The sequence below is a fragment of the Thalassophryne amazonica genome, chromosome 5 (genome assembly GCF_902500255.1).
Source record: "Thalassophryne amazonica chromosome 5, fThaAma1.1, whole genome shotgun sequence".
Taxonomy (NCBI): Eukaryota; Metazoa; Chordata; class Actinopteri; order Batrachoidiformes; family Batrachoididae; genus Thalassophryne; species Thalassophryne amazonica.
Genome location: NC_047107.1, coordinates 39669543 through 39688210, shown reverse-complemented (window position 1 = coordinate 39688210; position 18668 = coordinate 39669543). Strand labels below are relative to the sequence as shown.

At 40.2% G+C, this 18668-nt stretch overlaps 1 protein-coding gene and 1 long non-coding RNA gene across 2 annotated transcripts in view; both read right to left on the bottom strand.

The window, feature by feature from the left end:
• The window catches only part of mctp1a (multiple C2 domains, transmembrane 1a), a 606655-nt gene that overhangs the window by 362051 nt on the left and 225936 nt on the right, over positions 1 to 18668 (bottom strand). The gene's annotated exons all lie outside the window — the stretch shown is intronic.
• LOC117510362 lies at positions 325 to 15211 on the bottom strand. Its single transcript, XR_004560692.1, has 3 exons — positions 15200 to 15211; positions 9811 to 9812; positions 325 to 408 (listed from the first exon to the last, which is right to left on the bottom strand). It is a non-coding gene; the product is annotated as an uncharacterized LOC117510362 (long non-coding RNA).

Here is an 18668-nt window from a genome sequence, read left to right as displayed (position 1 = left end):
CTAAAGTCAGTTTTAAGCAGAAAGGAGGGCATTTTAAGCAGAAACTCGACGAAATTCCATGACGCTTTGAAATGACCGATGTGCAGTGAATTCATCAGCTAGCAGCTCGTTTAGCCGCGGTGCACTGATCGCTTCTGCCACCTTTTATGATGAAATAATGCTGAATTTATGTGGAAATGATTGTTGTACAAAAGCTTCAGATATCTGGCATTGAGATAGATGATGACCGGAGTGCAGTTTGCAGCAGAAACAAGGTGTTAATCCGTGAACCGCGTCATCAGTGGGGACTGTTCTGTCGGCAACACCGACATAAAAGTAAGATGAATTACCTGATCACGGATAGCAAAAAATGGGATTTCCAAATACGGATCATTTTGATCCAGATTAAATATTTTGAACCACTGGCCCCTAATATTTATTCCTACCTCACAGACACACCAGGTATTTATGAAAGTAATTTGTATTTTCTATCATTTATGTCATGTATGCATTGAGAATTGCTGGTCTGCCCAGGGGCCGTGCTGCTGATTATTTCCTCCCAAAGCAACGCGTGATACTGATCAATGTGATGCATAATCCTCTTGGTGTGTCATCACTATGCTTTATGAAATATTGGCCTGTGCCAAGGAGGGTCATGCTTAGGGATGGGTATTGATAAGATTTTATCGATATCGATGCCATTATCGATTCTGCTTATCGATCCAATTCCTTATCGATTCCCTTATTGATACCTCGTGAATTTTGTACTAAAAGTAGGCTTTACAAGTTGTCTATGTATTTCATTGAGTCTTAAAGTAAATAAATATGAAATTGGTCACTGTATCCTTGATCTCTGGACATAGTAAATAAAAATAAACAAAACGGTTATTTCGATTTGAAGTTATTAATTCCGACTGGACTCTATTGTTCTAACTTGACTCAGCAGAGAGCCGCGCAGCATTTGGAGCTGTGTGAACAGAACGGAGGACGATTCTCATTTCTTTCTCGCAACAAGACAGGAGTCCCAGTTAGTAACTTTAATCTGCACAAAAGTGACTCACGATTTCACATATTCAGGGAAGAAAGTGGTAAAAAACAATTCCTCCGCTCCTCTTTCCATGAAAAAAACTCCTGTAACAGTGGAATGTGCCGTTCATTTCCTAACTGGACGCTGTGTTTATCCGGGACGTCCTCTGACTACCACAGGAATTGAGGAAGACGTGGACATCAGCACTTTTTCGGCACATTGAGACAGACGTGCGGAGGAATTCCGTGCGTCGTGCCGGAGCTGCATGGCGCAAAGCAATGCCGTAATGAAGCCTCACAGGACATGTTGTGGCATGTCCAGCTCATGCACAATTTCTCGGATAGTCACACAACTGAAAAGCCACCGGAAGCCATCTGAAAGCCATCTGAAAACCATCCTGTGAGACCAACACGGAGGTGGTTTTGTGCCGCGCCATGAGCGGCACGGTGGCGCATCCCTCCGCTACTCTTTCCATGAAAAAACTCCTCTAACAGTGGAATGTGCCGAAAAAGTGCTGATGTCCATGTCTTCTGCCTTTTTTGTGGAAGTCAGACGACGTCCACAATCAACAAAGCCTTCACATTGGAAATGATCTGGTTGATTCAGCTGGGTTTGAGCCTGTCGATCAGCACTCAGAGCGCGGTGCGCTCTCAGATGCTGTGGGCAGTCTTTAAACCGGCTGGAGCACTCCTTAATCTGTGTAATCCCCATAAAATCATCCCTGAAAGCCATATTAATTTTCCGAACGGTGTCCACCTGGAGGTCTCTCACAATTTCTGGAAAAAAATTGATGCAGCAAAGCTCCAAATCATTCAGACATTTATTCTCAATAAAAATCAGACGAGAGGGGTGGACCACTGCTCACACAAAGCCTGCTCACAGGCGAATGACGCAACCGACAGGCGTGAAAAAACTCACGCATGCACACGAAGGTTCAAGCTTGGCTGATGCAATCACACGTGATTCAAATCCATATGGTTTTTGAAAAAAATTAAAAGGTCCGATACTTTTCTAACAGACCTCATATATTGTATATAATAATCATTAGATTATTAATATATAAACAAAAATTAATTTAAAAAATATTACAATTTGAAAACAAATGCACCTGATCATGATGACAGCTGCAACTGCTTAATGCTAACTTTTAACATTGAAACGTGTTAGCATCGCTCCCGTTTTTAAGTTATAAAATACATCTATCAACTGTTTCAGAACACCATACCAGGTCGGTTTAACATAAAAAAGGTAAATAATACTCACAGACGTATGCTCTTTAGGGTTTTAGCGGGGGAAAATTAAGCAAAAGAAAGAATACACGAAGCAATAGATCAAAGCACTGCTTCAATCTGCGAACCACTGCTTCATTTGGTTCAAGGTTCAAAGCAAAGCGGCAGCTGCAGAAAAGTTGATTACGGACCCGCTGCAGGGTCTGTAATCAATGTAGAGAAATTATCATTTTCCTGACAAACACCCCCCAAAACAACGGCCACTCTAAAGGACCGATAACAGAATCGTTAAGCAAAAAGCTTATTGATGTCGGTGGATCGAATCATTTCTTATCGATACCCGAAAGGAACTGGTTCTCGATACCCATCCCTAGTCATGCTGCCCAAAGTTTGCATTCTATGTTTCGCTTTTAATATTTAATTCATGACAAGTGAGGATATTAGCATAAATGAACTGGTAAACTGAGCGTCTCACCTTCTGCCTCAACTCTTTCATCATCACAACAGTCTGGTACAGTGTTTGCAGGACCTCACATACATCCCCAATCAGTCAATCTCACGCTCTGTCTTATCCCCACTTGTGAACAGTACCCCCAAGACAGTTGAACTCTTTCAATTGGGGCAGTAACCCATTTTGTGAGCACTGATTTGTTGTTGCAGGTAATTATACATTAAAATACCGATGTTTATGAATGCTATATTCCATTTCTGCCAATAAACACTCGTAAATCGTACATAGGGTAGCTTTAAGCATGTTAAATAAACAATCATTTCACAATTACTTTGTGAGTCTGAACAGTTCCATGCACCTTAGTGTTTCAGCAATATGCAGTGAAGGATGTGTTCAGAATTGGTCAAGACATGACCTGTCAAAAACATAGCTATTAGGAGGCACACTGTGGAGGAGGCTCACTGGTGCTCATCATGAGATGCAAGAAAAGGTGAAGAAAAATGTAGTGAAGCTCGCTGTGCTTGAGCTATAAAACCTATGGTCATGCTCCAGCTGCAAAGTTGGAACAGCACAGATTGCAAGCAGCGTATGTGACTGCAAATGTGTGTGTGTTTCTGTGCACTTGTGTGTGTGTGTGTGTGTGTGTGTGTGTGTGTGTGTGTGTGTGTGTGTGTGTGTGTGTGTGTGTGTGTGTGTGTGCACGTGTGTTGTCGTTGGACTGACGGATGGTTGCGGCTCTGGGCTTTTCCATTACCCAAAAAGCAATCTGCTCAATGGGGCTGTATGGGGTGTGCCTACAAGGACAAGAATCTCCATCATATGAACCTGATGGGTGAGTCAAATGTCGGCCTTGTTACGCAAAAACATCTGCGTGACTGCATAATACTGGTTTATGCCAAGTTCTCCTTTATCCACTGAGGTCTGACTCACTTTATTATAGTTTTGTTGCTGTTTGTTTTTTAAGTAATACAGCTGAGCTGGATGAGCACAATAGAAGCACATAATGTGGGAACATAGTGAGCGGCAAAAAAGCAATGAGGAACACGAAGTGAAAGAAGAAATGACAATCTTAAGGCCCGGTCACACAGCAGTTAAAGAAGGGCAACGAAGCCCAAACGAAAAAATAAATTTGGACTTTCATTGACTTTCATTTAACCTTTGCGCAGCTTCGTTCCTGCAGCTGGTACTTCATCAGGATTTTTAAACTGTTGAAAAAATTTGAACGAATGCTGTCAAAAACCTCAATTCCTCCTTATTTCATTTTGCGGTGACAGGACAAAATCCCAACGGACAAAATCCCAGCGGACAAAAACCCCTTATTACAAAAGTGGACAAAATCCCAGTCTCATTCCAAAGACTCATTTCACTTGTTAAAAGGTCTGAGCTTTTTCAAAGTATTGAGTATTGTGCTGAGGTGACACCATAGCTGTTTAAAGTAACTGTGATATTCTATTTGAAAGTATAAAAAAAATGTAATTAAATGTGTGCGATGAACTATAAATAAAATATTTTGAATGTACGAGGTCTGTTAGAAAAGTATCAGACCTTTTTATTTTTTTCAAAAACCATATGGATTTGAATCACGTGTGATTGCATCAGCCAAGCTTGAACCTTCGTGCGCATGCGTGAGTTTTTTCACGCCTGTCGGCTGCGTCATTCGCCTGTGAGCAGGCTTTGAGTGAGCACTGGTCCACCCCTCTCGTCATTAAGGAAATGGCGGAATGATTTGGAGCTTTGCTGCATCAATTTTTTCCTGAAACTGTGAGAGACCTCCAGGTGGACACCATTCGGAAAATTAATATGGCTGTCAGTGACGATTTTATGGGGATTACACAGATTAAGGAGTGATCCAGACGGTTTAAAGACCGCCCACAGCGTCTGAGAGCATGCCGCGCTCCGAGCGCCGATCAACAGGCTGGCACCCCGCTGAAACAACCAGATCATTTCCAACGTGAAGGCTTTGTTGATCCGGGACGTCGTCTGACTTTCACAAAAAGGCAGAAGGCGTGGACATCAGCAATTTTTCGGCACATTCCACTGTTACAGGAGTTTTTTTCATGGAAGAACAAGCGGATGAATGTGCCACCGTGCCGCTCATGGCTCAGGACAAAACCACCTCCATGTTGGTCTCTCAGGATGGCTTTCAGGTGGCTTTCAGACGGCTTCCGGTTGCTTTTCAGTCGTGTGAATATCCCAGAAATTGAGCATGAGCTGGACATGCCCCAACATGTCCTGTGAGGCTTCATCACAGCGTTGCTTTGTGCCATGCGGCTCCGCCGTGACGTGCAGGATTCCTCCGCACGTCTGTCTCAATGTGCCGAAAAAGTGCTGATGTCCACGTCTTCTGCAATTCCTGTGCTAGTCAGACGACATACCGAATCAAGACAGCGTCCAGTTTAGAAATGAACGGCACATTCCACTGTTACAGGAGTTTTTGTCATGGAAAGAGGAGCGGAGGAATCCTGCGCGTCGCGGTGGACCAGTGCTCACTCAAAGCCTGCTCACAGGCAAATGACGCAACCGACAGGTGTGAAAAAACTCACGCATGCGCACAAACGTTCAAGCTTGGCTGACGCAATCACATGTGATTCAAATCCATATGGTTTTTGAAAAAAATAAAAAGGTTCTATACTTTTCTAACAGACCTCGTATATATGTGTTATTATTTTATATTTATACATATATAATTTCTATTTATATTTATTCATGAGACTGGAATTTTGACTACTTTTGTAATAAGGGGTTGGGATTTTGTCCGTTGGGATTTTGTCCACTGGGATTTTGTCCGTTTGGATTTTTTCCGTTGGGATTTTGTCATGGAACCTCATTTTGCTGTAGCTGTTGATGGTTTCTTATCATTTGCTGAGTTTATGTAACGTTAATGTTTAATTTGACTTCGTTCGATCAGCTGAATGTTCATACAGTGCAGAAGCCAGTTTGTGAGTGCTGCTGTGGTGGAGAGATGCAGCTCCTCTGCGGCGGAGCTGTTGTGTGCGGTGTGGAGGTTCTGCCGCTGCATGTGATGTAGCGAGTGCTGCTGCGGTCATGCCGTGGTGCTGGCTGGCCAGGAAGAATTTCACAGCTTCCTCCGCCAGTGCACAGCAGTCTGTGATTATGCTGTTGTTCCAGCATTGCACGCACCAAAGGAGAGAGTTGCTGCACAAAAGGTCCAGACAGAGCTCAGCATTGTGTCCATAAACTCTGAAGGGCTTGCTGTCCTCCAGCCTGTGCAGAGAGAAATGCCTGCTGGCCCTTTCAATCTGACACGTCAGACGTTTTGAGGAAGTGACCCTTGATCGCTGGGTATTTGTTCGCGGGGGTGGGGGGGCTTTGCAGGAGCGCGATCAGCCTTGTTTCTGTGGAGTTGCTGACTGCCGACACGATCATTCATGACTGTGTATTTGTTCGCAGCAGGGGGGCATAGCAGGAGTGCGATCAGATTCATTTCTGTGGAACTGAAGGGCCTGTCACAGTGGCATATTCGTAGAGCTGCTCATTACAGCGTATCATCTACGCTGTAATGAGCAGCTCTCCGCCCACTTCATGAGGAGTTTTTTCTCAATACGCAGCAGTATGTTGAGGGCTACACGCGTAGAATGGAAGAAATTAAACCTGTTTAATTTTCTTCAGCGTACAGCACAGCATGGAGCCTTCACGTGAGTACACGCAGCGCCGTACTACTGTCCACTATTGTGAGCCTGCTCATGCTGCAACACGGTTCTGTGCGCCACTTCACATCTCCCTGTTGTTCTTCTGGAGCTATAAATACTGCAAGATCGTTGCTTCACTTTATCATACTGGACTAATTATATGAGGACTGTTTCACTGTGTCGCATCGTTTCATAAAAGCGCTCTCTCGTGTGCACTTCCTGTCACAGAGAGAGAGAGAGACAGAGAGAGAGAGAGAGAGAGAGAGAGTAGTTTTTATTTTTGAGGAGTCTGAGTCTCCTTAAAATAAAACCGCTCTCTCTCCTCTATCAGACTCCTTAAAATAAAATAAAAGCGCTCTCTCATGCGCGCGCTCTCCCTCCCTCACTCTCTCTCTCTTTCTCTCTCTCTCTCTGTCTCTCTCTCTCTGTGTGTGTGTCTAATCAGAGCTGTTACTCTTTAAAATAAACGCTCACTCGCTGCATGTTGGTGCGCTCATCAAACACCCTGATTGATCAGTCTGATCAAAGCTGAAAAGAGCTGTGACTCTAAAATAAATGCGCACTCGCTGCATAAAAAAAGAAAATAAATAATAATAGTAATAATGTTAAATGACTCTGTTTTTGAGCCGCACCACACCATGCAGTAGAGAACAGAGCGCACTTCCACAGAGGCAGAAAATAGCACTGAAACTGGTGCAGCATGGTACACGCGACTGTGTGCACACATTAAAGAACTAGTAAGCAAACCCGCGCGCGTGTGTGTGACTGACTACATGATCACACAGCCACAGCGCCCATGATCAGAAACACCAGGGTTTTGAAAAAAAAGGCAGAGAGACAGACAGCGCTATCTCTCTCTCTCTCTCTCTCTCTCTCTCTCTCTCTCTCTCTCTCCCTCCTCTCACCCTTTCTATCTGTCTGTCTCTCTCTCTTTCTCTCTCTCTCTTTCTCTCTCTTTCTCTCGCTCTCTTTCTCTCCCTCTGTCTTGTATGCACACATTTCAGTTGTAAAGACAGCTATTAGAGTTTTGGTATTTGAGAGATTTGAAAAATATTTGGCGTGTTTGCAGTGTGTATACGTTTGGTGGAGTAGTGTGTGTGGTTAGTGTGGTAGTGTTTTTTTTTTGTAAAAATGAGGCATCTTATGAATGTTGAGCAAGCGCTTCAGTTTTTTTTTTTTTAAATTGGAGCAAGACAGAGCGTGCAGTGTGTCATCAGAGTCTGAACCAGACAGTGAGGATTCTAATGATGGACATGATTCCTGTTTTGTTCTGGATGAGGAACCAGAGCAGGTAGATCCACCGACGTGCGCACAGATCTCCACTATGGGTCGGATAACACGCGTCTGTTTGTAGAGCTCCATCCCAGAGCTGAGTCCTGGAACACAGAGATGCAGACACACACTGCTCCGGCAGTGGCTTCAAGCGCGTTTTGTTTAAAGCGTAGAGATCAGCGTTCGCTTCAGTTTCATTTTGTTCCTCTTTCATCCCTTTTGTGCTCTTGATTCACAGGCTATATTCGGTGATAAAGCTTGTTCGTTCACCTTTTCTCAATAATTTGTGACTTTTTTCCCTTCGTTCAGGAAACGTCGTATGCCGTGTGACGGGGCCATACCACTGGTCTCAAGCTCTGCTTCTGCAACTGTTTTCACATAGCTGTACATCAGACTAAATATTTCCCTATGCTGTATAAGCCCTTTTCCATCTGTGACGGTTTAACATTATATGACACCGAAACAGATCTTTGTCATTTGATTGGTGGATTGTATGTCAAGTGAGATTAATTTTTTCTCCCATTGTATGGGTGACATTGAATGGTATGTTTCATCTTTCAACTCAAATATTCTTATCACTGAAAATATTGTTTTCTATAATACAGAATTACACAAACACAACCAAAGACAAAATACAGATTATAGCCATTTTATGCAATCTAATTTAAATCTAAATGAAAAGTATATTAAGGATACTTCAGTGTATAAAGATCTTTCACTTCTTTCAAAGGATGACTTCCGCAATTGTTATTTCAAACAAGCAACAGTGACTTTATGCAGCAGTGGTCCAGGACCCTATGATTAGCAGTAAGGCTTCACAAACAACTTATTAGTGCTCTGTGTCGTTATTTTATACCACAGTCATTGAGCATTTTAAAACATTCAGTAACACTTTATTTTACAGTACCCTTAATACATAGTAAACTACCACACTTAGTACAATGTATTAGTCTATGTAATAATCTGTAATTACTTGTACTCAGTTGTACATCCATAATGGAATAATGTGTACTAGTGTTTTGTAGGTACATAATGTAATAAAAGAGTATTGTTACAAAGGTGTACTAAGAGATTGTTGGTACATATAATAATAATGCATTCTTGTTACAAATGTGTTTGTTACAAATTTTCAGATTTGGTAGGGTTATCGCATTACCATCACTCAAATTACCCCCTGTACTACATGTACTGTAGTACTGTGGTTTGATGTTACAATGTGAGTACAGAAGAGATACAGTTTATTTTACAGTACTCAATCCATTGTCTGTGGTACATGTAGTAAAATGAGTAAAATGTACTTTTGATTTGCCATATGTAAGATCTGTAGCCATTGTTATTTGTGGTGTGATTTTACAATGTAAGTACAGAAGAGATACACTTTATTATACAGTACTCAATCCAATGTATTTAAAGGTATTAACAAAGTACTACAGTCTGTGGTACATGTAGTAAATTGCGTAATAAGGTACTTTGATTTGCCATGTTAAAGACTGGCACAGTAATCTGTGGTTTGATGTTACCTTTAGTCATTGTAATCTGTGGTTTGATGTTACAATGTAAGTACAGAAGAGATACACTTTATTTTACAGTGTTGCGTGGGCCGCCAGAAGAGGAGGTACTGCTGACCCACCACCAGAGGGCGCCCTGCCTGAAGTGCGGGCTTCAGGCACGAGAGGGCGCTGCCGCCACGGACACAATCGGGAGTGACAGCTGTCACACATCAACTCATGAAAGCTGTCACCCATCATTTCATCACTCCATAAAAGCCGGATGTCATCTCCACCTCGCTGCCGAGATATCATCTACCTGTGAAGGTAATATTTTCTGCTGTATCTGAACTTAACACTGACTTTATAGTCTGAACTTCTTTGCAGCCGTTTTCCTGTGGGTGTTGCCTTATCTGTGGGATTGGTGTTTTGGTGTGATCAGCAACGGCTTTGCTTCACACCCCAACCAGATAAGTGGTTAACAGGAGCTGCACGAGTGTGTGATTAGAGGTGGAGGTGACTTTCCACCTTCTGACTGTTTTTGTTACTTGGTGTGCACACACCCACATCTCACTGTTTGTGCTCCTCGCCAGCAGTACCAGATCCGACAGTCGGAGACGGTGATCACCTGGGAATTCGGGACTTGGCGGCTCCAGTATTCACCAGGTTCGGTGGCGGCGGAAATCGTGTGGTTCCGGCTCTTCTCAGGACAGACGTCTTCTATCCTCGAGCCTGCCCACACGTCACCTTTGTATATTGACTGCTATCAGATTCTGAGATTGTCTGTATATTCGTTGTGCACATTCACAACATTAAATTGTTACCTTTTGGCTCATCTATTGACCGTTCATTTGCGCCCCCTGTTGTGGGTCCGTGTCACTACACTTTCCCCAACATACAGTACTCAATCCATTGTATTTAAAGGAAATAATACAGTACTACTGTCTGTAGTACATGTAGTATACTGGGTCATATAGTACACTTACTGTATAGTTAACACCCGTCTGGTCTTGGTCATGATAATGAGGTTTGTAGTACAATGTAAGTATAGAAGAGATACACTTTATTTTACAGTACTTGATCCATTGTATTTAAATCAAATCAAATCAAATCAACTTTATTTATATAGCGCCAAATCACAACAAACAGCTGCCCCAAGGCGCTTTATATTGTAAGGCAAGGCCATACAATAATTATGGAAAAAACCCCAACGGTCAAAACGACCCCCTGTGAGCAAGCACTTGGCGACAGTGGGAAGGAAAAACTCCCTTTTAACAGGAAGAAACCTCCAGCAGAACCAGGCTCAGGGAGGGGCAGTCTTCTGCTGGGACTGGTTGGGGCTGAGGGAGAGAACCAGGAAAAAGACATGCTGTGGAAGAGAGCAGAGATCAGTCACTAATGATTAAATGCAGAGTGGTGCATACAGAGCAAAAGAGAAAGAAACACTCAGTGCATCATGGGAACCCCCCAACAGTCTAAGTCTATAGCAACATAACTAAGGGATGGTTCAGGGTCACCTGATCCAGCCCTAACTATAAGCTTTAGCAAAAAGGAAAGTTTTAAGCCTAATCTTAAAAGTAGATAGGATATCTGTCTCCCTGATCTGAATTGGGAGCTGGTTCCACAGGAGAGGAGCCTGAAAGCTGAAGGCTCTGCCTCCCATTCTACTCTTACAAACCCTAGGAACTACAACTAAGCCTGCAGTCTGAGAGCGAAGCGCTCTATTGGGGTGATATGGTACTATGAGGTCCCTAAGATAAGATGGGACCTGATTATTCAAAACCTTATAAGTAAGAAAAAGAATTTTAAATTCTATTCTAGAATTAACAAGAAGCCAATGAAGAGAGGCCAATATGGGTGAGATATGCTCTCTCCTTCTAGTCCCTGTCAGTACTCTAGCTGCAGCATTTTGAATTAACTGAAGGCTTTTCAGGGAACTTTTAGGACAACCTGATAATAATGAATTACAATAGTCCGGCCTAGAGGAAATAAATGCATGAATTAGTTTTTCAGCATCACTCTGAGACAAGACCTTTCTAATTTTAGAAATATTGTGCAAATGCAAAAAAGCAGTCCTACATATTTGTTTAATATGCGCATTGAATGACATATCCTGATCAAAAATGACTCCAAGATTTCTCACAGTATTACTAGAGGTCAGGGTAATGCCATCCAGAGTAAGGATCTGGTTAGACACCATGTTTCTAAGATTTGTGGGGCCAAGTACAATAACTTCAGTTTTATCTGAGTTTAAAAGCAGGAAATTAGAGGTAATCCATGTCTTTATGTCTGTAAGACAATCCTGCAGTTTAGCTAATTGGTGTGTGTCCTCTGGCTTCATGGATAGATAAAGCTGGGTATCATCTGCGTAACAATGAAAATTTAAGCAATGCTGTCTAATAATACTGCCTAAGGGAAACATGTATAAAGTGAATAAAATTGGTCCTAGCACAGAACCTTGTGGAACTCCATAATTAACCTTAGTCTGTGAAGAAGATTCCCCATTTACATGAACAAATTGTAATCTATTAGATAAATATGATTCAAACCACTGCAGCGCAGTGCCTTTAATACCTATGGCATGCTCTAATCTCTGTAATAAAATTTTATGGTCAACAGTATCAAAAGCAGCACTGAGGTCTAACAGAACAAGCAAAGAGATGAGTCCACTGTCTGAGGCCATAAGAAGATAATTTGTAACCTTCACTAATGCTGTTTCTGTACTATGATGAATTCTAAAACCTGACTGAAACTCTTCAAATAGACCATTCCTCTGCAGATGATCAGTTAGCTGTTCTTATTTTCTTCAATTAGTGATGAGTAGTAAGATGTCCTAGCTTTACGGAGGGCTTTTTTTATAGAGCAACAGACTCTTTTTCCAGGCTAAGTGAAGATATTCTAAATTAGTGAGATGCCATTTCCTCTCCAACTTATGGGTTATCTGCTTTAAGCTGCGAGTATGTGAGTTATACCATGGAGTCAGGCACTTCTGATTTAAGGCTCTCTTTTTCAGAGGAGCTACAGCATCCAAAGTTGTCTTCAATGAGGATGTAAAACTATTGATGAGATACTCTATCTCACTCACAGAGTTTAGGTAGCTACTCTGCACTGTGTTGGTATATGGCATTAGAGAACACAAAGAAGGAATCATATCAATTCAAATAATGTCATAAATATTATTATAATAATATTTAATAATAATAATAATAATAATAATATATATATATATATTATAAATATCATTTAAAGGTAATAACAAAATACAACAGCCATTACTACATGTACTATACTAGGTAATAAAGCAGTTTTGATTTGCCCAACTCAAGAGCTGTAGTCATTGTAATTTCTGGTTATTATAATGTAATTACAGAGAGTATACACTTTATTTTACAGTGCTAGGTCCGCTGTATATAAAAGTAATAAATGACGACAGTACATGTAGTACAGGGGGTAAATTGAGTGATGGTAATGCGATAACCCAACCAAATCTGAAAATTAAGGACATGTATCAAGAGGTAGGGCCACAACAGGTGAATGTTCTTTAATGTAAGTACACAATGTTATGTGATGTACATACGTATAGGGGAGAAACCTTCCCAATGTAGTTAGTGTGTAGTACAATGCAAGGCAACCTTGGTAACTAGAGCTTTAATACATTTGAATAAACAAATATAAGTACATGCAACTAGTACATCTTGTTACATCATGTAACTGTAATGTGTAAATACACATTTGTAACAAGAATGTGTTATTACTATATGTACCAACAATCTCTTAGTACACATTTGTAACAATACTCTTTTATTACATTATGTACCTACAAAGCACTAGTACCCATTATTCCATTATGGATGTACAACTGAGTACAAGTAATTGCAGATTATTACATAGACTAATACATTGTACTAAGTGTGGTAGGTACTATGTATTAAGGGTACTGTAAAATAAAGTGTTACCAAACATTCCATCATGGCCCAAAGTAAGAGGTTCTCTGGTGCCCTCCTGTGTCTATCATAACCCAAAATTTCAGAGTCAAATATGCAGTAGTTTTTATGCAGTTGCTTACAGGAGTTTTACAGACTCACTGATTCACTCACTACAGCTAAAATCTATCTAGCATCTGGCTCCATTAATCCTACACTGAAAAGTGAAACTTGGAGAGCATAGATCTCGACCAAGACTTAAGGACATTTACACGGTTTTTAACTTGCCATTCAACAACACATCATCAAAGTAGTCATGATTGTGAGTTTAACCGTGCACATGTGGTCATGATTGGGTGTTGCGGGCCCTTCCTGCAGCAGCCTTCACTCACTTTGCCTCAATTCGGATGACAGACTGCTTCAAGTTTAGTGCACATAAACAATGTCAAATGTATATGCTGTCTTTAATTCTGATGTGTGCCATTATTACGGTAAACTAGTAATAATTGTGGATTAATAGCTGCATTTTGTGTGAGGTAATTGAAGCGTACACGCAATTTTGTTGTTGTTGCATTCGTGTAATGACAATGACAATAAATCTCATCTCATCATCACCTCATCGATCGTGATTGTGCACGAGTGCTGCTCGCCACCAGGTTCAGTGATCAGTACAGAGAGGAGAGGACAAACTTCACCCGGAAACTTATTTAATTTCTTGAGAGAGTCTGTTGGATTTTGGGTCCTAACATGTGCTGACTCTGCTGTATGTGTCACAGCACCCTGTTTTAACATTGTTATAACTACCGCTGTGAATGCGTACATGGAATGTCTCCATGGCAATCGTTTCACTGGGTGTGTGCATGTATCTCAAACTCCTCCACAACAGTTTTTATAGGCTGCCTGAACATGTGGATGTATTTCTTGCATTGGAAAAAGTTGGAATACGTTACTTCCACAAGATAATGGGCTTCCTATCGAATGTGCCAGAATCATGAGAGAACTTTGTGAGGAACTGCCAGTGGAGCCTTCATGGGAGCATGCCAAAATAGTGGAGATGATCGGAGAGAGATGTGGCTTTTGGAAGTAGCTGAGAAAGTCCAGCAGCTGTGGTTCATGGGTTGGGCAGTGAGCTGGATGCATGTGCACACACCAGCTGGGATTATCCTTTTTTTCTTATTCTTTCTCTTTTTCTAAATCAGGACCACAATGGGAAAATGGTATCATCAAATGGCCACTAACAGCCTAAATCTAAGTACATGTTTTAACCACAGGTTCCATCAAGAGATATCTGAAGGAGAAGAAAAATATTGCTATCTGCTCATGCTGTACTTCGATTGGTGTAACAAGAACATCTTATCTTATACTGAGTGAGTGTAAATTAAATTGAACTTGAAATCTGCAACTACTTTTTTCACATTTCTGTGACCATAGAAATGTGTTTCTCATAGTGTGAACACAACAAAACTTGGGGGAAGTAAAAATTCATCATTTGATCCATATCAAATATTGCAGATTCATAGGAATTAGTGAGGATCTTAATTTGCAATTCAGTTAAATAGAAATTAGCGTGTTGCCCCTGGGGATCCATGGGCTCTGGATTGGGTAGCGTTTATTACAAAAAAGGTAGCTGACATTTTTCTAGGGTGTTAATAAATTATGTTAAGTTTCTATAATGAATTGAAATGGTGTGTGAATCCAGAATGTGTTTAGAACCGTTGACCTCAACAAGTTTTAGAAGAACTCAACCCTTTTATTTTCTGTTAACCCTCTGGGGCAGACGCCGTCGTATACAACGGCTAAGACCAAGCTTTACTAAATCTTTCCAAGAGCTGTTGTTGCCCTGAATGCCTCAACCCCACTGTAATAGTCTTTTTATAACCTCACATTTTTATGTCTTTTTATAACTTTTATATGCATTATGCATTATTTGTTGCACTTTTTCTCAGAGCTGCTTTTGAATTTCGTTGAGCCCTTGAGGAACAATGACAAATAAAGAATTCTCATTCTGATTCTGATTCTGAAATTTGAAATAACTTTTTAATGATATGAGATAGAAACTTACTTTTTTGATGAAAAGTTAACTCCGCGGACTTTCGAGCCAGCCATCGGCCATCTTTGTACTCCTCATAGAAGCTGTGTGATGATGTGCGCAATGTGAGTGTCCAATCAGAATTGGTTCACCGTGACATGGTTTTCCAAAATCCAATCGTAGGGCAGATTTACCTCACGTGAAAAGCCAAAGATCATTTTCAGGAGTGATATGTTACTAGTTGGCCTGTTTGAATAGCCCCCTGGGTGCTCCAAAGAGTACATACTATTAGTACATACTCAGTGTGCCCTGCGCCATTACGCACAGTGATCAGTGAAAGCAGATCGAACACACAGAGAGCTCCTGATGACAATCTCATGTGTTCAAACAAAGAGTGTGTAACTATCAGGATTGCTCCACTAGTTTGCATGTGAATGTTACTGGATAACTCTGTTGCTTTCTCTGCGTAAAGCACTGTTTACCATATCAATGGACAACAAAATGCACAGACCATTTTGTATATATTGTTCAAAATGTGCATTTGTGTTTATTGTTTGAACCTTTTTGTTGTACAGTCTTTTACACAAGACCTCAAATTACCTTTATAAAGTGTCAAAACAGTTGTTTATTATAATTTGCTGTGTGTTTTGAATAAATGTGTGGAAAATTATTTTTCGCTTTATTTTTTTCCTTGCCTATTTTTGATTGTAAACCTTTATTACACTTATAAAACACAACAAAAACATATATATCCTGAAAGCACAGGTTGTCCTGAAAAAAGAGACATAAAACCTGATTGTGGGATGCAGGGAGAGCTGTTAACAGCAATAATAAAACAATCATGCCAGGCGAGTGAACTGTCCAAAAAATGCCCTCAGACCCCAGAGGGTTAATTATGTAATTTATTAGGAAGTGACTACTGTCTCAGTACTTTGTCATGAACATAAACGTTTGTCTATTGACACAGCACCATTCGATGCCTCCATTTCTTCTGTGCCAATGAGTGACTGCTCATTCGTTCTACCTGTTCTGTCTGTTATTGACTTCTTACTCATGTAAAGTTTGAGAATAGGTTGAATAGGTTGAGAACGGAGAATTACTTATTGACACAGTACTGTGGCTGTTGAGTAACCGGATTGGGATTGGTTACAGTCTATGCCCGATGTAATATGGAATACAACTCTGTGTCAATAGACAAATGGAGCTCCTATTGGCAATAATAATGATTTATCATCATTATTACTATCAGTATTACTATTATTTTATAGTATTATTAGTTCTATTTTGTCATTTTTAAATGGAGCCCAGTGAAAATAAGGGTTTTTACTTTCTTGTGATGTCCATGTATTTTTAACAGATTTACAATTATATTATGTACTTACATTGAACTTACTCACACTCACACATGCATGCATGCATGCACGCACCCTTTTCATATAAAGTTGATTTATCGCCCCATGCTGGAATGGCGTGTGAGTCCAGATGGTAATTAGCAACATCCATTCATGTTGTTAGCTAATATCCACAGTTTCGCCAAAAATATTAGCCCTATCAACATTCTTTTTTTTGGCAGCATTCATCCTTGACAAAAGTGCAGAAGCCTACCAAACAGCAAGTGTCAACTATCCACAGTTTGTCCATGATCAAAGTTGTATGCATGCATACAGACGTTCACACACGCATGCATGCACAGCTTTTTGTCTTTTCAACATTCTGCTGCAAGCAGGTGCTTTTATTTTTACACACCCACAAACAGAAACGTGGCAGAAGACATCAAACACACTACAGTTTTCACTCATGGTAATGGCAATGTGACACTTAACTCACTCTTGGTAACAACAACATGACATTTACCTAAACTGACTAAACCAATTGAATACAACAAATCAATAACACTAACAACTCTATTATGCTAATCTGAAACACAATAACAAAATTTAAAACCCCGAAACTGCAAACAACCATGGTGCAGTGCAGCACAATGTCCATTGTTCACTGTTTTTAACTAATATTGCTTATTTCTCCAAAAATATTAGTCCTATCAACTTTCCATTTTGCAGCATTCATCCTTGACCCAATATACATAAGCAAACAAAATGGAAAATGTCAGCTCTTCCCAGTTTCTCCATGATTGAAGCTATACACATGCACACACACAGAGGCTACTTGGCTATCATAACATAGATCATGGTGCAGACCAAAGTGCTATGCGGGTTTATGCTGAACACACATGCCAGTAAACTCACATTGTGTATGTACAGTTTAAAACTAATTACATTGCCATTTCTTTACACTTGAATTAAACAAAAATAGCAATATTGGATCCACTTAGATGAAAACATATTTCAACATATCACAGGGCAAACAACAGCACACGATGCATTCAGGTGACCTGTGTGTGTATGATGCTATTCTTGGGTCTACTTTATCTTTCAGTATTGTGAATTTAGTGTTACCACAAAAGACTCAATCCAGCTGCAACAGAGCTTTCAGGCACTGAATGATTTAACAGAACAAGTGAACTGAGCAGTCACTAATTGATAGCACATCAAAGCCACAAACCGCATATTCTGCTGTGGCCGAGACAGGCCACAACACTTCCAAATGAAGATAACATAAGCAAATGCAGAAGGTGCTTACAAATAGAAAAACACATGCATCAATTCCAGAACAGGTAGTTGTATCAAAAACACCTTGTAAATTGAAACATTGCTTGCAGACACATTCCTAAGTCACTGAAAATATCTTAGATTTCATTTACACCAATCATTAAGAAATACAAACAGTGGTACTGTATGGAAAAATCTGTGTCAAGTAGGCAGTAAGATGTTTGAAGCCCCAAAGTTCTGCACAGTTAGGGGAATGGTACCTTTGAGTGACAGCGACTGAGCCAATCCAATCCTGACTCTAGTACAAACTGTATATATAAATACTGTATATAGAAAAATGCGTTCTACATTTGCTTGTGTTGTTGCTTCTCTTACAGTAGCCAGTATAAAATTCAGCTCCATGTACAATATGCGCTTGTGGATTTAAAAGAAATAAAATTGTTGATGAGCAAAAATGTAGCATTACTTTGAATCATCTTGGTTCAATCCAGTAATTTGGGAGATAATCATGAATTGTGTGTTATTGTCAAGAGGTTTCTCATTTTTTTCATTTTCAAGTTTATTGCCCTGGTATTTCTGAAATGTCACTTGAAGTTATTTTGCTGATGAAACTTAAAAGTACTTGTGTCATTTATTATTCATGACAGGGCTTTTAGTGAATCAATAAAGAGCCAGAGTGATTTGTTTATCTTGGCCAACTACTTCTATTTGGCGTATTTGGCTCTTGTCCACATATTTGGCTTTATATCCATATTTTTTGTAAATCTGAATATCAGTACATACGTATGTAACTATCCATAATGAATCTACATTTTCTGATGTTGCATACAAATGAAGCAAATAATTATTTTTTCTAAGATTCCCAACCACATGTGTGTAATGTGCAACAAAATAATTTGTGATGTAAAACTGACTGGTGTTAAGAAAGCAATGCTCGTGATGGTTCCCATTTAAAACATAGCTGTGTTTAACAGTCTCTGTCCATCACTCCTTCTCTTTCTAATGAGGAATT